The 15889-nt window shown below is 40.0% G+C and overlaps 1 protein-coding gene across 4 annotated transcripts in view; it reads left to right on the top strand.

Moving 5' to 3' along the window:
• Positions 1-15889, top strand: part of PDE7B (phosphodiesterase 7B) — a 355539-nt gene that overhangs the window by 277449 nt on the left and 62201 nt on the right. The gene's annotated exons all lie outside the window — the stretch shown is intronic.

Raw genomic sequence — 15889 nt, 5'->3', positions numbered from 1 at the left:
TTGGCTTTTCCTGCCTGCTAATTTGCTCATCTTGATCTTTAAAGCTCTATTACTTCAGACTTGCCTCTCCTGTCAGGGTCATCTTAACTGCACAAGCATGAGGTCATTTTAGCAGAGCTACAAAAATATTTTCCTTTACTTATTATTTCCCAAATGGAACCAATAGATACAAACATATATATATTTTTAAGCTTTTTATGAAGAAGTGACCCATAGACTCAAATATTTTTTTTAGAGCTGTCATCTAAAACATTATACCCTGTAGCCATTCTTTCTCTGACGTGTAAAACACACTCTCAGTGAAGGACTGTCGACCGAAAGCCACCCGGCATGCTGGAAGCCATCTGGCCCATCTTAAAGATGGAAGGACTGTTTGCCTCCAGACTTCATGTCCTACGAGAGAATTCTTGGCAGACAGATACAGCCTTTTAGTAACCTTACAGATACCTTTTTTCTGTCACCTATAAGAACTACACAAAATGCCAAGGACCAGAACTAAAATGTCATCGGATGATTGGAATTCAGTCACACTGAGAAGATGCTATCCTACCCGCCTCCCTATGTTCCCCAAGCAGAGAAGGGAGGTGTCCGCTGGGACTTGTTCAAACTTCTTCTCACACTTGTGGGTGCCAAGGTAACACCCTACAATTTCAAAGTTCAATATTTACCTTCCTCTAGAAGAAAGGCAAGGCACTGGCTGTGGTCATGGTGCTTTCTGGCTCAGCGGGATCCTGCACCATGGGTGCACTCAGGGCTTCTGGCTGCGAGCTCCCAGCACTTCAGCTGCGGAAGTGCCAGGACAGCAGGACAGCAGGATGGTTAGCCACTGAAATGCCGCTACACTGCAGAAGACAGAGTTGGCGATGTCCCGACTCTCCCTATGATTGACCCCTCAACGGAGCACCTCCTATGGCAGGCATTGTACCAGTGCTGGAGATACAAAGATGAAGGAGACATGGCCACTGCCCTTGAGGGATTTACAGTAGCAGAAGCTACTGTATTTACAATTTATTTTATAAGTAAATTTTGATGTGGTGTGATACATCTAATAATACGTGCCTGTATAATAACAGCATACATAAGAAATATATGCATCTATGGGATTCAGAGGAGTTCAAGAAGGGAATGATTAACTCTGTCTTGGAAACTAAGGAAGGCTCCCCAGGAGGAGTTATAACACAAGCAGATTATGGAAGCAACAGTGAAATAAAAGAGGGCTGTATGCTAAGGCCAACGTTTAAGGCCATTATAAAATATGTTTTAAGACAAACCAGGAAGATATTGTGAGCAAGTCTACTCAACTAGATAAAAGTGTTATTGAAAGACAAGGTATTCTAGTGGGATCCAAGCAAAGAAGTCAGGAAAGATTATTCAAAATATGCCTGAGGAAAAAAAATTCAAAAAGAAACCGTTTTCACCTTCTATAAGCTAAAAGTGAAAACAACCATTGCCTTCTATTAACCTGCCTGACATCATTTAATGGATTACTTTTTATCTGAGGGATGAAAAATAGAAAACTGAGTTAGGGAGCCCAGTACTTCCTCTGGGTTTTCGCTCATTCATTCAACAAACAGAATGCCTACTCTATGTCAAGAAGGCCACAAAACCAAGGTACTCTGAGCCACACCAACTGCCACAGGACTGAGATAGCCTCTATGTGACGGCTACCTTCTGTCTCAGACAGCAGTGGGACTGGGGTCTACCAGAGACACCAAACAAAAATATCTGAACAATTCCTTTTAAGTCAACAAGGACTGGGGAGATGGGGGAAAAGCTTGCCATGTGCCGTATATGGGCAGAAAATTCTGAGGGCTAGAAAGGAAACTCTTGAGAGATTCTGCTACCCTCAAAGAGCAAACAGTCTCATTACATAGACAAATAAACATTACACCAAGTACCATGCAACAGTGAGTAATGATCTAATTCTAAAATAACTGATATAACAATAATCAGAGACAAGAGAAGACAGAGATTACTGAAGTACCCTGAGCAGAACAAGGCTTATGTCTTGTGCTGAACCCAGAAAGAGAAGACAGGGTGTTGACCAAGTAATGAATTGTCTGTAAGGGAGACTGACCTGCGTATGGGGCCATAAAGTCATTAAGTAGGAAGAAAATCCAAAAAGTAGTAAATAAAGTTCATTAAATAGAGAGAAAGGCTTGGAATGCCAAGATAAAGAATTCAAACATGTTTCATTAAGCAGAAGGTCTCTAGAGAATTTTGAGAAAAAGATGAACAAGATAAAACCGTGTTTGAGAAAATTAACTGATATCCATATGTAGGAGGCACAGGCACAATGAATCCAAAGAAATGTAATCAGGCTGCAGACTGCAATGGCTATAGAGATGAAAGCCTAAATCCACAGATTTCATGTAGAGGAAAACGTAAAACTTGAGGATACTGAATATTGGGAGAGCCAGAGTTGGTCTGGCCATCTGAAAAATTGGAGATGAGGTCAACAGTCAGGAAAGTTAGAAGATGAGTTGGGGGAAAGATGGTAAGCTCCACTGGGACAGGTTGAGTTTGCAGGAGAAAAGTGGAAATGTCCAGAAGAAAGCTAGAAATAAGGGACTGAAGCGCAGAGGAGATGTCTATTTTCGAAATTCCACTTGGGAATCATAATCATTCATGAGCCATCTGGCCAGAACAGGCATCACGAAGTCAACCAACTACTTTTGTTCAGCGGCCCCTGTATTTTTAGTTTATAATAAGCTTGATTTTGAAAAGCATTACAAGATTGTCCACGAGAAAGCCCACAAAGAAATGAGTTTCCTTTAGTGAGGGACTCTACGTTTTCCTCTGTGAGAAACTATTTAGACATTCCAGTTCAGACACCACCTTACTCCCTCCTGTTGGATTCTATTGGGTACAAAAGTGGCTTGTGTCAGATCCCAGCGGATTTGCTAACTCACCTGAACACAACATATAGAAATGGCCATTTTCTACTACAGCACTTTCTTGAGTGAAACTCTAACCCACTCAGAGTATTTTCAGCATAGTGGCTTCTTTGGATTTCTGGAGACATTAAAATATAGAGGGAAGCAGAAGTAAATTACGTTTCTTTTGACTGAAGTTACCCTATGAATCACTGAGCTAAAATGACTTGTTTGTTCAATAAAATTAAATTCAACCTCCTACCCAGAAACAGGCAGAGCATATCTCTTGTGACCTCATTAATAAACCAAATGTGGGGCTTTTTTCATTGCCATCCCACTTTCAAAGTTTCAGAACATCTAAGGGACTCACTGCGGTCCCCATTCTACTGTATGTATGAAAAACTAGAGAGTGGTCCCATCCTTAATATCTTTTGCATGTTTCCAAACTGAGATCTCAAGGTTCATACACAAGATCCAAAGGATCTTGTTTTCTTTCTAATTAGCAAACCAAATTGCCTTGAGGCATCTGGGTGGCTTATTACCTTTTTTTTTTTTTTTTTTTTTTTTTTTGCTTTTTTTGAGAGGGAGTTTCGCTTCTGTTACCCAGGCACAATGGCGCGATCTCAGCTCACCGCAACCTCCACCTCCTGGATTCAGGCAATTCTCCTGCCTCAGCCTTCCGAGTAGCTGGGATTAACAGACACGTGCCACCATGCCCAGCTAAATTTTTTGTATTTTTAGTAGAGACAGGGTTTCACGACCAGGATGGTCTCCAGCTCTTGACCTCGTGATCCACCCGCCTCAGCCTCCCAAAGTGCTGGGATTACAGGTGTGAGCCACCACGCCCGGCCTGGTGGCTTATTACTTTTAAGTAACCTAAGGAAGGAGCACAGAAGTTATGGAACAAAGACCCAGGAAGAAAGCAGTCAATGCCACTACACCTAACAGCAGCCACCATAACAGCTCTAGTCTGGGAGGTGCTTAATCCCAGGCATAGGGTGCGCAAGGCCAGGTGTGCACCCCTCTTAGGCAAGGTCCCCAGGCTGTAGGTCTTTTGGAAGCCTGGAAGCACAGGAGGATTGTTGTGAATACTAAAAATAAAAATGAGGCCCTTCACAACTGAACCACAGTTACCTCTCTGCTTCTTCTACCATGGTTGCCCTACCCAGAGCTCCAAGCTCACTAAGTCATAATCAATAGAAGGAGCCCACAGATATGGTCCAAAGACCATCATCTTGGAAGTTAGACCTGGGTTTGAATCCTATCTATATTGTGAGCTTGAAAAAGATGCCCAAACTACTTAATGTTCACATATATGCAAGGAGATATTAATTCTATCCTGATTGGGTTGTGGTGAGAAGTCAATGAGATAAATATGCCCAGAAGCTTGCCCTGCTTAAAATAGATCCATAATAAATATAGTTGAGTTTCAGATGTGCCGTCCCTCTCTGCTGAGTTCACTTCTCTCCAGCCACCTCTTCTCCTAGGAAGCATCTGTTCACCCTTCAAGCCGTGGCCCCATCATTATGACCTTTGTGAAGCTTTCTTTAACCCTCCCAAAGGAGTAACTGATCATTCTCTCTGCACTCCCACTGCATCTCCCAGACAGCATCATCACATTGTAAATGCAACGTCATTGAACCTAACTTTCTGGAGGTAGAGCCCAGGACATTTACAATACATCCTCGGGCAAACTGAAACAACAACCCTGGCTCTGGGCCTTCCAGGAATATTTGGGAACCACTGATATATGTCAGTTATGGCATACATATTATATTGATGCTTTGCACAGATAGACTCATTTAATCCCCACAAACTCCCTATCAAGTAGCCACTATTATTTCAGATGAGAAAACTGGGACTAAAAGAGGAGAAATACCTCAACCAATATCACCCAGCTTGTAAGCCAGAATTTAAACCCCAAATATATAATGGCAGAGCACAAGCTTTTAACTCTAGTAGAGTATAATCCTTTTTATCCATGATTTTTTTTTTTAATGTTCAAAGGCAATAGATGATGAAGCATACTCCTTTTATGTGGAACATATCTATGACAATTATTCCTTTTAAGTATTTTTCACAAATTATGAAAAACTTATTTTTATAGTACATTTAGATTATTTCCTTTTGGAATTAAATGACTTCAGTATCACTGAACAAATATTCCTATAACTGAATGAGAAAACATGTGATTAAACATCTAAAATATTAGATTTTGCAATATTCCTACTGTATTTTCCAATATTCCTGCCACTCTGGTGGAAGACGCCAAATGACAAATTGCACATTTCATCGCCTGACCTTGTGTTCTTTGATAAGAAAGAGAAGGGTGTGGTGGTGACAACTGAGGACACTTGTAAGCTGCCCCCAAAGAAGAAGGAAATGGAATCGCTATTGTGACAAATTAAAGTCAGATTTCTAGCTGCCACCAGTTGCTTTAATTTTTCTCAAGGGGGAGTTGGCTATTTCCTGTCGTGCAAACCATGAATCACTGAAAGAAACAATTTCTCAATATGTGGATAATATATTAGATAAAAAGCAGAATAGAAAAGTCTGTATCCAAAAAGAAGATCTGTTATGTTTTTTAAAATATGCCAATATCCTAACAAGTGTTCTTTCTAGATGATTCTTGTTTCCTTCTATTTTTCTATTTTTTTCCCCTACTGGAAGCAGTATTCCTTTTATAATCGGAGGCGGCGGGGGGGGGGCGAGGGTAATGATATTTTTACAAATTTCAGTGTCCACCAGAAAAAGAACCTTTATTTTTCTTCTAAAGGAATATCAAGATGCAAAAAATGAAATTGCAGCCCTAGGCCAGAAATATTTAACAGGCCTAAATTGAAAAATTGATTCAAAATTGTGAAGTAGGGTGTTTCTCAAAAGCTGTATATGCTAGCTACTTTGTCATTTAAAAGCGGAATGTATTCCAAAGAGCACAGATCAAAGTCCATATTCACATTTAAACAGGACTTCACATTTCGCAAAGCTTTTAAATGAAGACACTGAAAAGATCATTGAGCTTCGTTTTTCATTTTATAAGCAAACAAAAACAAAACAGGCCAAGTGATTCATTGCAAGGTAATGAAAGAGTTAACCAGGATTCAGCTCTTCTTACATTCTGTCTGTCCACTCAACCCTGTGGCCTTCCTTATATAAGCCTTACCTTAAAAATATAAAATAACTTTTAACACTTGCAAAGAGAGGAAAATAAAACACAGAGGTTCCCCTCGAAGGTGATTGGTGTTGGCTCCAGAGCTGGCTGCCTGGGTTTAGATTTCAGTAGCAGTGGCTACAGGACTTTGATCTACTGACCCCTGGCCCTCTGGTTTCCCAGGCTAGAAAAGATGGATTCACAGGTGCACACCTCACAGGTTATTGTGGGAAGTAGTAAGTAAATGTGCTTACAGAGCTGGCACAATACCTGCCATGGTATCAATTCTTTTATTATTATAGGTGTTAGCATTCCCATTTAAGAAAGGCATAGGATGCATAATATAAAGTACTTGACTTACAGTGAAGTAAAAAATGGCCTATTAACCCTTTTCAGTTTTCTGTTCTTTCGTTATGACAGGTATTTACTGAGCTCCCCCTACAATGCCTGCAGCATCACTTTCCAATGTGTGGCTGTAAATAAAGTGGTAGAGAGACTGAATGCTGGCAAAGTGAGGCTAGGGAAGGTTGTTTTGTGGGTTTTTTGTTGTTGTTTTTCACAAGACATTGAAGCAAGCTGAAATCATGGTGAGAGGATCTAGTTGAGAAAGAACCATGGAATAGAGAGACCGGAAAAATCGTAACTGGGAATAAAGTGTCCTGAGAAAATGAGAGGGGATGACTGGCCTGAGAAAAGGAGGCAGCTCTCCTAACAGCAGGTGGGAAGAAGGAAAGAAGGGAATGGCAGGTTTTACAGCAGAAAAGTAAGGAATTCCCTGTCTAACAACTTCTCATTTCTCCATGAAGTGGCAAGGCAGGTAGAGAGCAGTAGAGATGGGGCAGCCCAAGGGGCCACCAGGGCTTGGTGGTCTTGCTTTTGTGACACTGTTTGTCACTGTATGGCCCAGAGAGATAGTTCGGTGCTCCACCTGGCCATCAGCAGTCAGCGTCACCAAAAGTATCACAGGGAAATTTCATCAGCAATGTGGTGGCCTGGCACGGTCTTGGTCAGCTAAGTCTTTCCCATTGTTTTCAGCTTCCTCCCCACACTTGGGCTGATATAAATAAGCCTACCACCATTCCTGCCCTTCCCTACATGCCCACATCTCCCCTAGCAATGCAATCTGAAAAACAAGAAAAATGATCACCTTGTTTCTGACTTCCCTCTCCTTCCTGAGCTCATTTGTGCTCTGTGGGTAATATCATCTATAAGGAAGGTCTAGCAGTGGAAACAAGTTTTCCCTGATCCACGATGTCTGGGCCCTGACACAGCCACCCCATCCACATGACCATCCACTGCTGGTCATTCATCACATGAAGACAGCTGTGATCACAGCTAGTTCTAGGCAGGAGTTGAGAGGTGTTCCCTCCTTGCTTTCCTGTGATTCTGGATCCTACAATTCTAAGCTTTTCTCCCAAGAGATGCCAAGAAATTAGGCAAGAAGTCCAGTATCCCCTTTCCTCTCCTAGCTACCATTTTTTGACAATTTTTTTATGTGAGGAAGGAGAATTTCCCAGCTCTTTTTTTCTTTTCTCATTTTTCTTTTATACCCTGCCACATTAGCTTTATTTTCTGTTTTGGAGAGAATTCTTGATAAAGACCAGAAAGCTAAAAATCTGTTTTTAGAAAGTCCTCCTTGGAAGACCTAAGATCATCCCTTTAAAAAAAAAAAAAGGAGAAAGGGTAAACTAGATTACACTATTCACATTTATGGAGCAGCTACTGTGTACCAGGCCATAAGCACTATAAGAAATAAAGGATGAAGAAAACATTCTGGAAAGGGCTGATACAGAACTCACTAAAACACCAGCTACATTGGCAGGTGCCAGGAGGTTCTTAGAAAGAAACCACTGGACGTTCTAGTGAAGGACCTTGTGGAGAGAATGGCATTGGCATTCGGGCAATGACTGGATTTTTGCAGTAGAGGTTTTTAAAGTGCATTCAGAAACAGACCAGGCATGGGAAAATGCTGGATACATTCAAGGGGCAAGCACCTTCAGATTCTAGGGTGGATGTGTAGTGCTGAAAGGCACGGGTATTGCATACTTAGAAGGAAGTTAATCAGAATTGATGTAAATCAGGTTGAAACCCTTACTAAAAGTTGAGGGTTGGTAGAACCAGACCAGGGATTATCTTGAATGCCAGTTTATCATTTAATCTTTTTTTAAATGGCAATTTCACTGAGGGCTTGTGAGTAAAGAAAAACACATTTTCTTTCCCTCATATCTTACATAGGAAGTGGTTGCTCCTGCTTAATATTAAAACTAAGTTACAAAGAAATAACTAGTTTTTCCTGGGTATACAATGAAAATACATTCTCTCTTCAATCCCTTAACCCAACCCTCTATGCCTAAGATCAAGAATGCTCTTAGAATATGATTTATAGAAACCTCAGAAACTCATCTCTAGTATTCAATTCTGTTTCCAAATTGTTGCATAGAAAGTCCAGGATCTCAATCCAATATCAGTGAACAATCTATAATTGTATATTGGAACTCTAAAATTAGCTGATCTCTATTCAAAGTGTTCTATGTGCTAAGCACTTTATAACATTATTTATTCCTCTCATAAATGTGGTAGGTTCTGTGTAAATTATTATCATCAAATGACATAAGAGGCAACAGAAGTACTAAAAAAGAAGTCCAGTAGCTTCTCTACTGGGGCATAGTCAGGTTGCAAAGCTTCAAGGTAGACCCTAGAGATCGTTCTCTGTATCTCTCTGCAAGTGGCTCCCATCACCCTCCCAGCTGAGGATGCATGCTCTTCAAGCAAGCCTTCAGACACACTAAGACTGCTGGAATATTCTTATTCATTCATTTATTCACTCCGTAGATATTTATTGAGCACCTACTATGTGCCAAGCACTGTTCTAATTGCTTAGCTCTTGCAATGGAAAATGAACACATTTCTTTCCTTTCAAAGACCTCTTCTGCAGCTAGGTGTGGTGGCTAAGGCCTGTAATCTCAGCACTTTGGGAGGCTGAGGCAAGTGTATCACTTGAGGCCAGGAGCTCAAAACCAGCCTGGGCAACATAGCAAGACCCTGTCTCAATCATTCAGTCAATCAATCAATCAAACAGTTAGCTGGGTGTGTGGTGATGTGTGCTCCCTAACTACTCAGGAGGCTGATGTGGGAGCATTTAAGTCCAGGAGTTCCAGGCTGCAATGAGCTGGAAGACACCAACTCTATAAAAGACCTCTTCTCTTAGTATTTTCTCTATCACATTTATCCCTCTTGATATAGCAGTAACTAATCTTTTAGAGGCAATATTTGGTCTCCAAAATGTCAACATTGTTCTTCATACTACTGTCAAACTATCTCAATATTCAGAGTCATTTTTACAGACAAATAGATTATAACATCTCAGAAAGAAATATCTTCAAAGTTAAGTGCTGCCTAACATATTAAAACACAAGCAAGCTCTAGTTGGTCAAACATTCCCTTAGTTGGGAATTGCCAAACAAGGATAACCTGTTTTGAAAGAATTATAGCATAATCCAAAACTCCTAACACAAAAGCTATTTGGGGCAAAGCTTAGCTCTTTCCCAGTGACTCATGACTTCTCAGAATCTTAGACTGTTTCAGAGTCAATTACTTTAAACAGCAATTATTAACTGGAACTTCAAAACAATCTTTGTGAAGAGTTTAGCTTTCTTATTGTTGCAATTTCCATTTGCTGAACCAATTAAGGCCAGTGGTACCACCTGGATTTTGAAAATAAAGCAGTGGGTTTTTATTTCAGCTGTTTGGAAATGACTAACAGTAATACAATAGATGAATTTTATCTAACATTAATAGCTGGATATGTAAGAAGCACCCACTCTCTGGAAATTATGACATGTCACTACAGTCTTATGACAAGAGTGAGTGTCTTATTCTTGAACTTTCTATTGAACTGCTCTCACCACCTTAAATCATCCTTTGTTATTAGTTTTTAAGTGTCTTAAATAGAGAAGATTAAGTAAATGAATACTTAAACTTCTTTGAATACTAATTAAGAGGCTCTGGTAACCATTTATCAGTAATATTAATGGCATGAAAAATGAGAAAGTGTGACTCAAAGGTGAATTCAGGGCAATTTAAATTATACATAAAAAATTAAAACTTAGATGGAGAATTAAAAACTTTAAAAATTCCACCCAAATTGTGGAGTGCAATTTTATACACTGAGAAGAAAAATGACAGCAATAAAAATTTTAAAAAGGAAAAAAAAGTATTTTTTTTTAAATTGTGCAGTGCAATTTTAAATGGAACTGGGAAATAAAACAAAGCATCAATGAAATAGTACATGGTTAGAAAAACTAAGCAAATGAAGGAACATTAAAATCACTTTGTTTTACAAAACTCAATGTCAAATGACAGTATCAAGTGTGCACTTCTCCTGACGCCAAGTTTCAGTTATCTAATCCATATGGAGATTAATGCTATGCCCTCATCTATTTCCTTCTTAGGACTAATGGAAAATTTCCTTCATTTTCATATTATGTGAATAAAATATAAGTTCCATGAGGAAAATGACTTAATTTTGTTCATTGCTATATCCTAGAGCCCAGAACAATGGCTTGCACATAGTTGGATCCCGACAAATATTTGTTGAATGAATAAATATTGAGGGCATTTATTCAAAACTATTTGTTACTAGGGATGGCACATTTATTTTTACTAAAGTTAAATTACACATAACATGCTGACAACAGCGGTTGGAGAGTTTGCCCTAATATATGAAGCTTTTCCAAGAAGAGTCTAGTAAACAGTATATTCAGGAAGATTATCAATATGTAGAGTGGGTATATTACATATATTTTAAATTATTTGTATTTGTGATAAATATTTAAAATGCAACATTGGGGATTTATTTCAGTAAAAGGAGACTTTGTCTTTTCTAAACAAAGAAAATTATAGGGTATGACTAGATCATTCTTTCTCCTTAAGTCGTATTTTCCAAATCTTTAATCCCTTATAGCACCATTTCTCAAAGAATGGTATGCAAACACAGGTGATCTTTTTGTTACAGAAACAACCTTTTTACTTTTACTTTAATCATTACATGTATATTTCAATGTGTACTAGAAAAAATATAACTAGCACATCCAATCGGTTTTTTATTGATACTAATTTTATATAAGATCTATGTAAGTAAGGGCCCGGGCATGGTTACTCACATTCATGATCCCACACTGTGGGAGGCCAAGGCAAGAGGATCACTTGATGACAGGAGTTTGAGATCAGCCTGGAAACAGCCATGTCTTAAAAAAATTTTAAAAATAAGCCAGGCATGGTGATGCACACATGTAGTTCCAGCTACTCAGGAGGCTGAGGTGGGAGAATTACTTAAACCCAGGAGGTCAAGGTTACAACGAGCTATAATACAGTTGCTTCAGTGCACTCCAACCTGGGAGACAGGGCAAAGATCCTTCCAATCAATCAATCAATCAATCAATAAAAATGTATTTGATTTCTTAAAAAGATATTATGTAAATAGTGGTAGAGGCAGATATGGTAAAAACCATACTAAAGGCAAGTGGATGACTGAAATTTAGTCTGACCTTAGTCTCTACTTGGAGCAGTGAGACTCAGAGCAAATACTGCATTCTTCTTGCAAAGGTATTCCCAAGCTTTAGACAGACACCCATTACACAATATCCTTCCCAGGGATGTTTTTACCCAGTGGAAAGACTTCTAACCCTCTCAGACCCAATGCCTCCTTTTTATAACACATTTTAGAATCTTTACTGCCCTAATAGATCCTTTATCCTCTTGAAAGGACATCTATAGCCTACTGATTCTCATAAGTTCAAAAATAAATCATAAGACCCTAGCTTTTAATGTAGAAGAAAAGCAACTTATGACCAGTAATGTTTTCGCTAAGTGAATGCTTGGGCAGAACCACCCTAGAAGGCCTAGGGATATAGTCTATATTGCACCCACACGCAGAATCCCTGTGAATGTAATAGTCCAGTGCAGATCGATACGGGTGTATTATGGTGGAAACGAAGTCAACTGTCATAAGCAGTCTTGCCACTGGTAACTTCCTAAGAAAGGGAGCAACTCCTGGGGAAGTCATGTTCACCACTCCCTCCTCCCACCCGCAAACCCCAAAACAACATTCTTTCCTTAGTTTGCATAGCAGTTACACTTCTGACAGGAAATATTTGGATTAGAACTGTACAAGAGAACAACCACTATGGAAAACAGTGTTGCGATTCCTTAAAGAACTAAAAGTAGGATGACCATTTGATCCAGCAATCCCACTCCTGGGTATCTGCCCCGAGGAAGAGAGGTTATTATATGAAAAGGATACTTGCTCATGCATGTTTATAGCAACACAATTGCAATTGCAAAAAATGTGGAACCAACCCAAATGGCCATCAATCAATGAGTGGATAAAGAAACTGTGGTGGGTGTGTGTGTGTGTGTGTATGCAATGGAATACCACTCAGCCATAAAAAGGAATGAATTAATGGCATTTACAGCAACCTGGAGACTATTATTCTAAGCAAAATAATTCAGGAATGGAAAACCAAACATCATATGTTCCCACTCATAAGTGGGAGCTAAGCTATGAGGATTCAAAGGCATGAGAATGACATAATGGACTCTGGGGACTCGGGGAAAGGGTGGGAAGGGGTTGAGGGTTAAAAGACCACAAATTCAGTTCAGTGTACACTGCTCAGGAGATGGGTGCACCAAAATCTCACAACTACTGAAGAACTTTCTTATGTAACCAAATACAACCTCTTCCCTAATAACCTCTGGACATTTCTTTAAAAATTTAAACTTTACAAAAGAATACTTTGTGATTCCCATAAATATATACATACCTACTAAGGACCCACAAAAAGTAATTTTTTTTTAAGAAAAGAAAACTTTTTTTTTCAAACAGTGAAATGGGGTTAGGTTCTGGGTTCAGATCATTATAAATAGGCTTTTCGCCCATATGAATACCTGACAGCCATTGAAAAGCTGAAGGTGATACAGGACGATCCTCTGCTGTGTGGAAGAGCCCCACATACTTTGCGACCTCCCACATCCCTGGCTGCCTTCCATTAAATTGCATTCTGGCCTTTTCTATCATTTTGACAACCAAAAATGCCCCCAACATTTCCCCAGTGCCTCCTAGGGAGTAATGCCTCCCACATTGAACTCATAAATCCCAGTAGCACTCAAGGATTTATTTGTTTTTTTAAGCTATCCATTATTACTACCTAGCCTGTAGTCATTAAGCCCCTTTGGGCTTTTGATTTATCGGTGATAGCTTTTGGTTCCAAAGTGTCTTAAACATAAAAGATGATGATGAAATAATAAGGCTATTATCAATAATATTCTATTATTATTACAGAAGTGTTATTGTTAGTGCCTTGTTATTAACTATAAAATTTCTTTGGCTTAAACTTTTTTAAACCAACTTTGGCTTAAAGTTGGTAAAAAAAATATCGTTAAAACAAATTTCAGAAACTTTGGTTGCTCTTAAGAAAAATACTCAAAGTTAGGGCTCCTGAAAAATTCTGAAATTCAATATAATTAGAAATCTGGTTACTGAAAATCAGATAGTTTTAAAATTATCTAAGCATCTCAGGGCTGCAAATTTTGACAGCACAGTTTTAAAAACAAATTCTTGGCATAATGTTGAGTGGGTTTTGACCAAGTCATACTGAGAAATTTGCAACTGCAGCATTCACTGGGGTGAATGCAAAAGAGAAAAAAACATTAATGAAAACTTTCCAGGATGAAAGACCTTAAACTTAACTTCTGAACTTTTTGCTCTGCTGTGATCCTTCTGACACTTTGAAGAATGATTCTGGATGGGCTCCAAATAGCACACTCCTCACTCCTCATTCTTAAACAGTGTGAGATCTGTCAACCCAACGAGGTCATCAAGAGGGCAGACTGCCACTTGTCATTACTGAGAGGGGTGTTCTCTAGGACACTGAAAATGTTAGGCAGGTCTCGCTTTTTACCAAGAGCTAGGGCCTGGCATTTTGAGGAACACACTCAATTTCTATTCATTGGGAAAGCTACCTTAGCACCTATGTGCAAATGAAGTATGCCCTATTCAGTTTACCAGAGTGATCCTTTGACATCATTCCCCTCAACAGAAAGCTGATAATCAAAAATAACCCACCGGGCTTTATTTGCAAAGATGGAAAGTTCAAAACACTTGCCTCAGCTCAAGATAGAATCTAATGTCTTTAAATTAATTCTAATGTGTGAGACAAAGAAACAAAATCAGTTAATGAGAAGCATGGGAACTGTTTGAATGCTTCTTGTTCTGCTTGTTACGTGTGCTTTCCTGAGTTTTTTAACTTGTTGGTACTCTGTTTCTCTGCTTATAAACCTGGAATCATGGTAAGTATTATTAGCTCTGGTTATTTTGTTGTGAGAACTGGGAACGTCCCTGACAAAATTACCAAGTGGTTGGAGTTTTCATTTGACTTTCACCCCTCCTTTACTCATGCCATTGAGCTAAGCCCTAGGGATTATAGGTAAATAAGGCATAGGCCCTGCCCTCAAGGAACTAACAGTTTAGTGGGTTAGAAAGACAAGTAAATATGACAATGCAGATATGGCTGAAGAACTACTTTGCTGAACTGCTTTTGCTTTTGTGGGGTTGCTATGGGAGCCCAGCACACCAGCCACCTTGGGGAAAAGACTAGGAAGAATTTCCACCCGGTCACCTTCTTTCTCCTCTCTCTGTCCCTTTGTCCCACCTTCCTGCTCTCCCCAAAGCCAAGCCGCCCTATGACTTCCCTTCTGAGATAGAACCCCAAGCTTTAGACTATTCCTTCTGCCCCCTTCCATCAGAACCTATCCATCTGGCATTGCCTACCTAATTGCAAACTAATTCAAGCTGAGGCATGCATTCATTGATCCGTTAACTAACTTTCTGAGCGAAAGTTGCATTCTGACTGGAGCTGTCCGTACACACTCTCCCAATCTTTATTGAGCATATCCTACGTAGGTTAATTTCAATCTTTTACCTAAAAGATTGGTGAGTGGAAGAACCAAGCCTTGAACCTCATTCTAGGCCAAGTAGCCTTTCCTCAGAAAGAGTTTTCTTATTCCATTGCATCACAGCCTGCAGGCTCTGCCTAGCTTGGCAGCCCCTCTAGCAGAGACTCCAAATACAGCAATAGGACGGTGCTAAGGCTCATCTATGTGGAGATGGGACATACACCAGAGAGAACGGAGAAGACTGTCATGGCACCATAGCTGCTCCTGGAGATCCCAACCCCATGAGGGCAACTGCTTAGGTATCCAGCCACACTACTTGTGCACTGGAAGAGCAGCTGGAAGTCCCAGGAGAGGGCAGAGATTTCCGCCCGCCATACCCCTCCCTGCTCCCCATTCCAGGGCCACTGTTTTCAGCTGCTGCTGCATGGAAGGACAGGAGTGATGTCCCCTTCTTGACAGAAAACTCTCCGGGAGCAGAAGCTGTATCTTCCTCATCTTTGCATCACTAGCACCAAGCCCAGTGTCTAAGCCAAAGTAAACCCTCGGTTAATGTCGGGAGAAGGGAAAGGAAAGAAAGGGAAGGGTGAGCTAATGAGACAATCGAGAATAGTTCTCTTTGGCCTTTCTACAAGCACTTAGCTAAGTTTATTCTAAAATGCCAGGTCTCTACCTCCTGCTTCTCTCTGTCACCTCTTTCAGGCACAGCAATGAAACTCTTCGTTCTGAGCAATCCAATGTTAATAACCTAGGATGAGAGACGGCAAGAGAAACCTCAATGCAAACAGCGCACATCCTTTTTTGTGCATTTCTATGCCCCCTCACTTTCATCCCCTGCCATTTGCATCTCCACAGGTCCTATTTGAGTGGGTTTCGCTGTGACTTTAGCAGGGTGTGTATATATTCATGTTTT

The sequence above is a fragment of the Saimiri boliviensis genome, chromosome 4 (genome assembly GCF_048565385.1).
Source record: "Saimiri boliviensis isolate mSaiBol1 chromosome 4, mSaiBol1.pri, whole genome shotgun sequence".
Taxonomy (NCBI): domain Eukaryota; kingdom Metazoa; phylum Chordata; class Mammalia; order Primates; family Cebidae; genus Saimiri; species Saimiri boliviensis.
The sequence above is the reverse complement of the archived record's forward strand: the minus strand, read 5'-3'. Positions and strand labels throughout refer to the sequence as shown.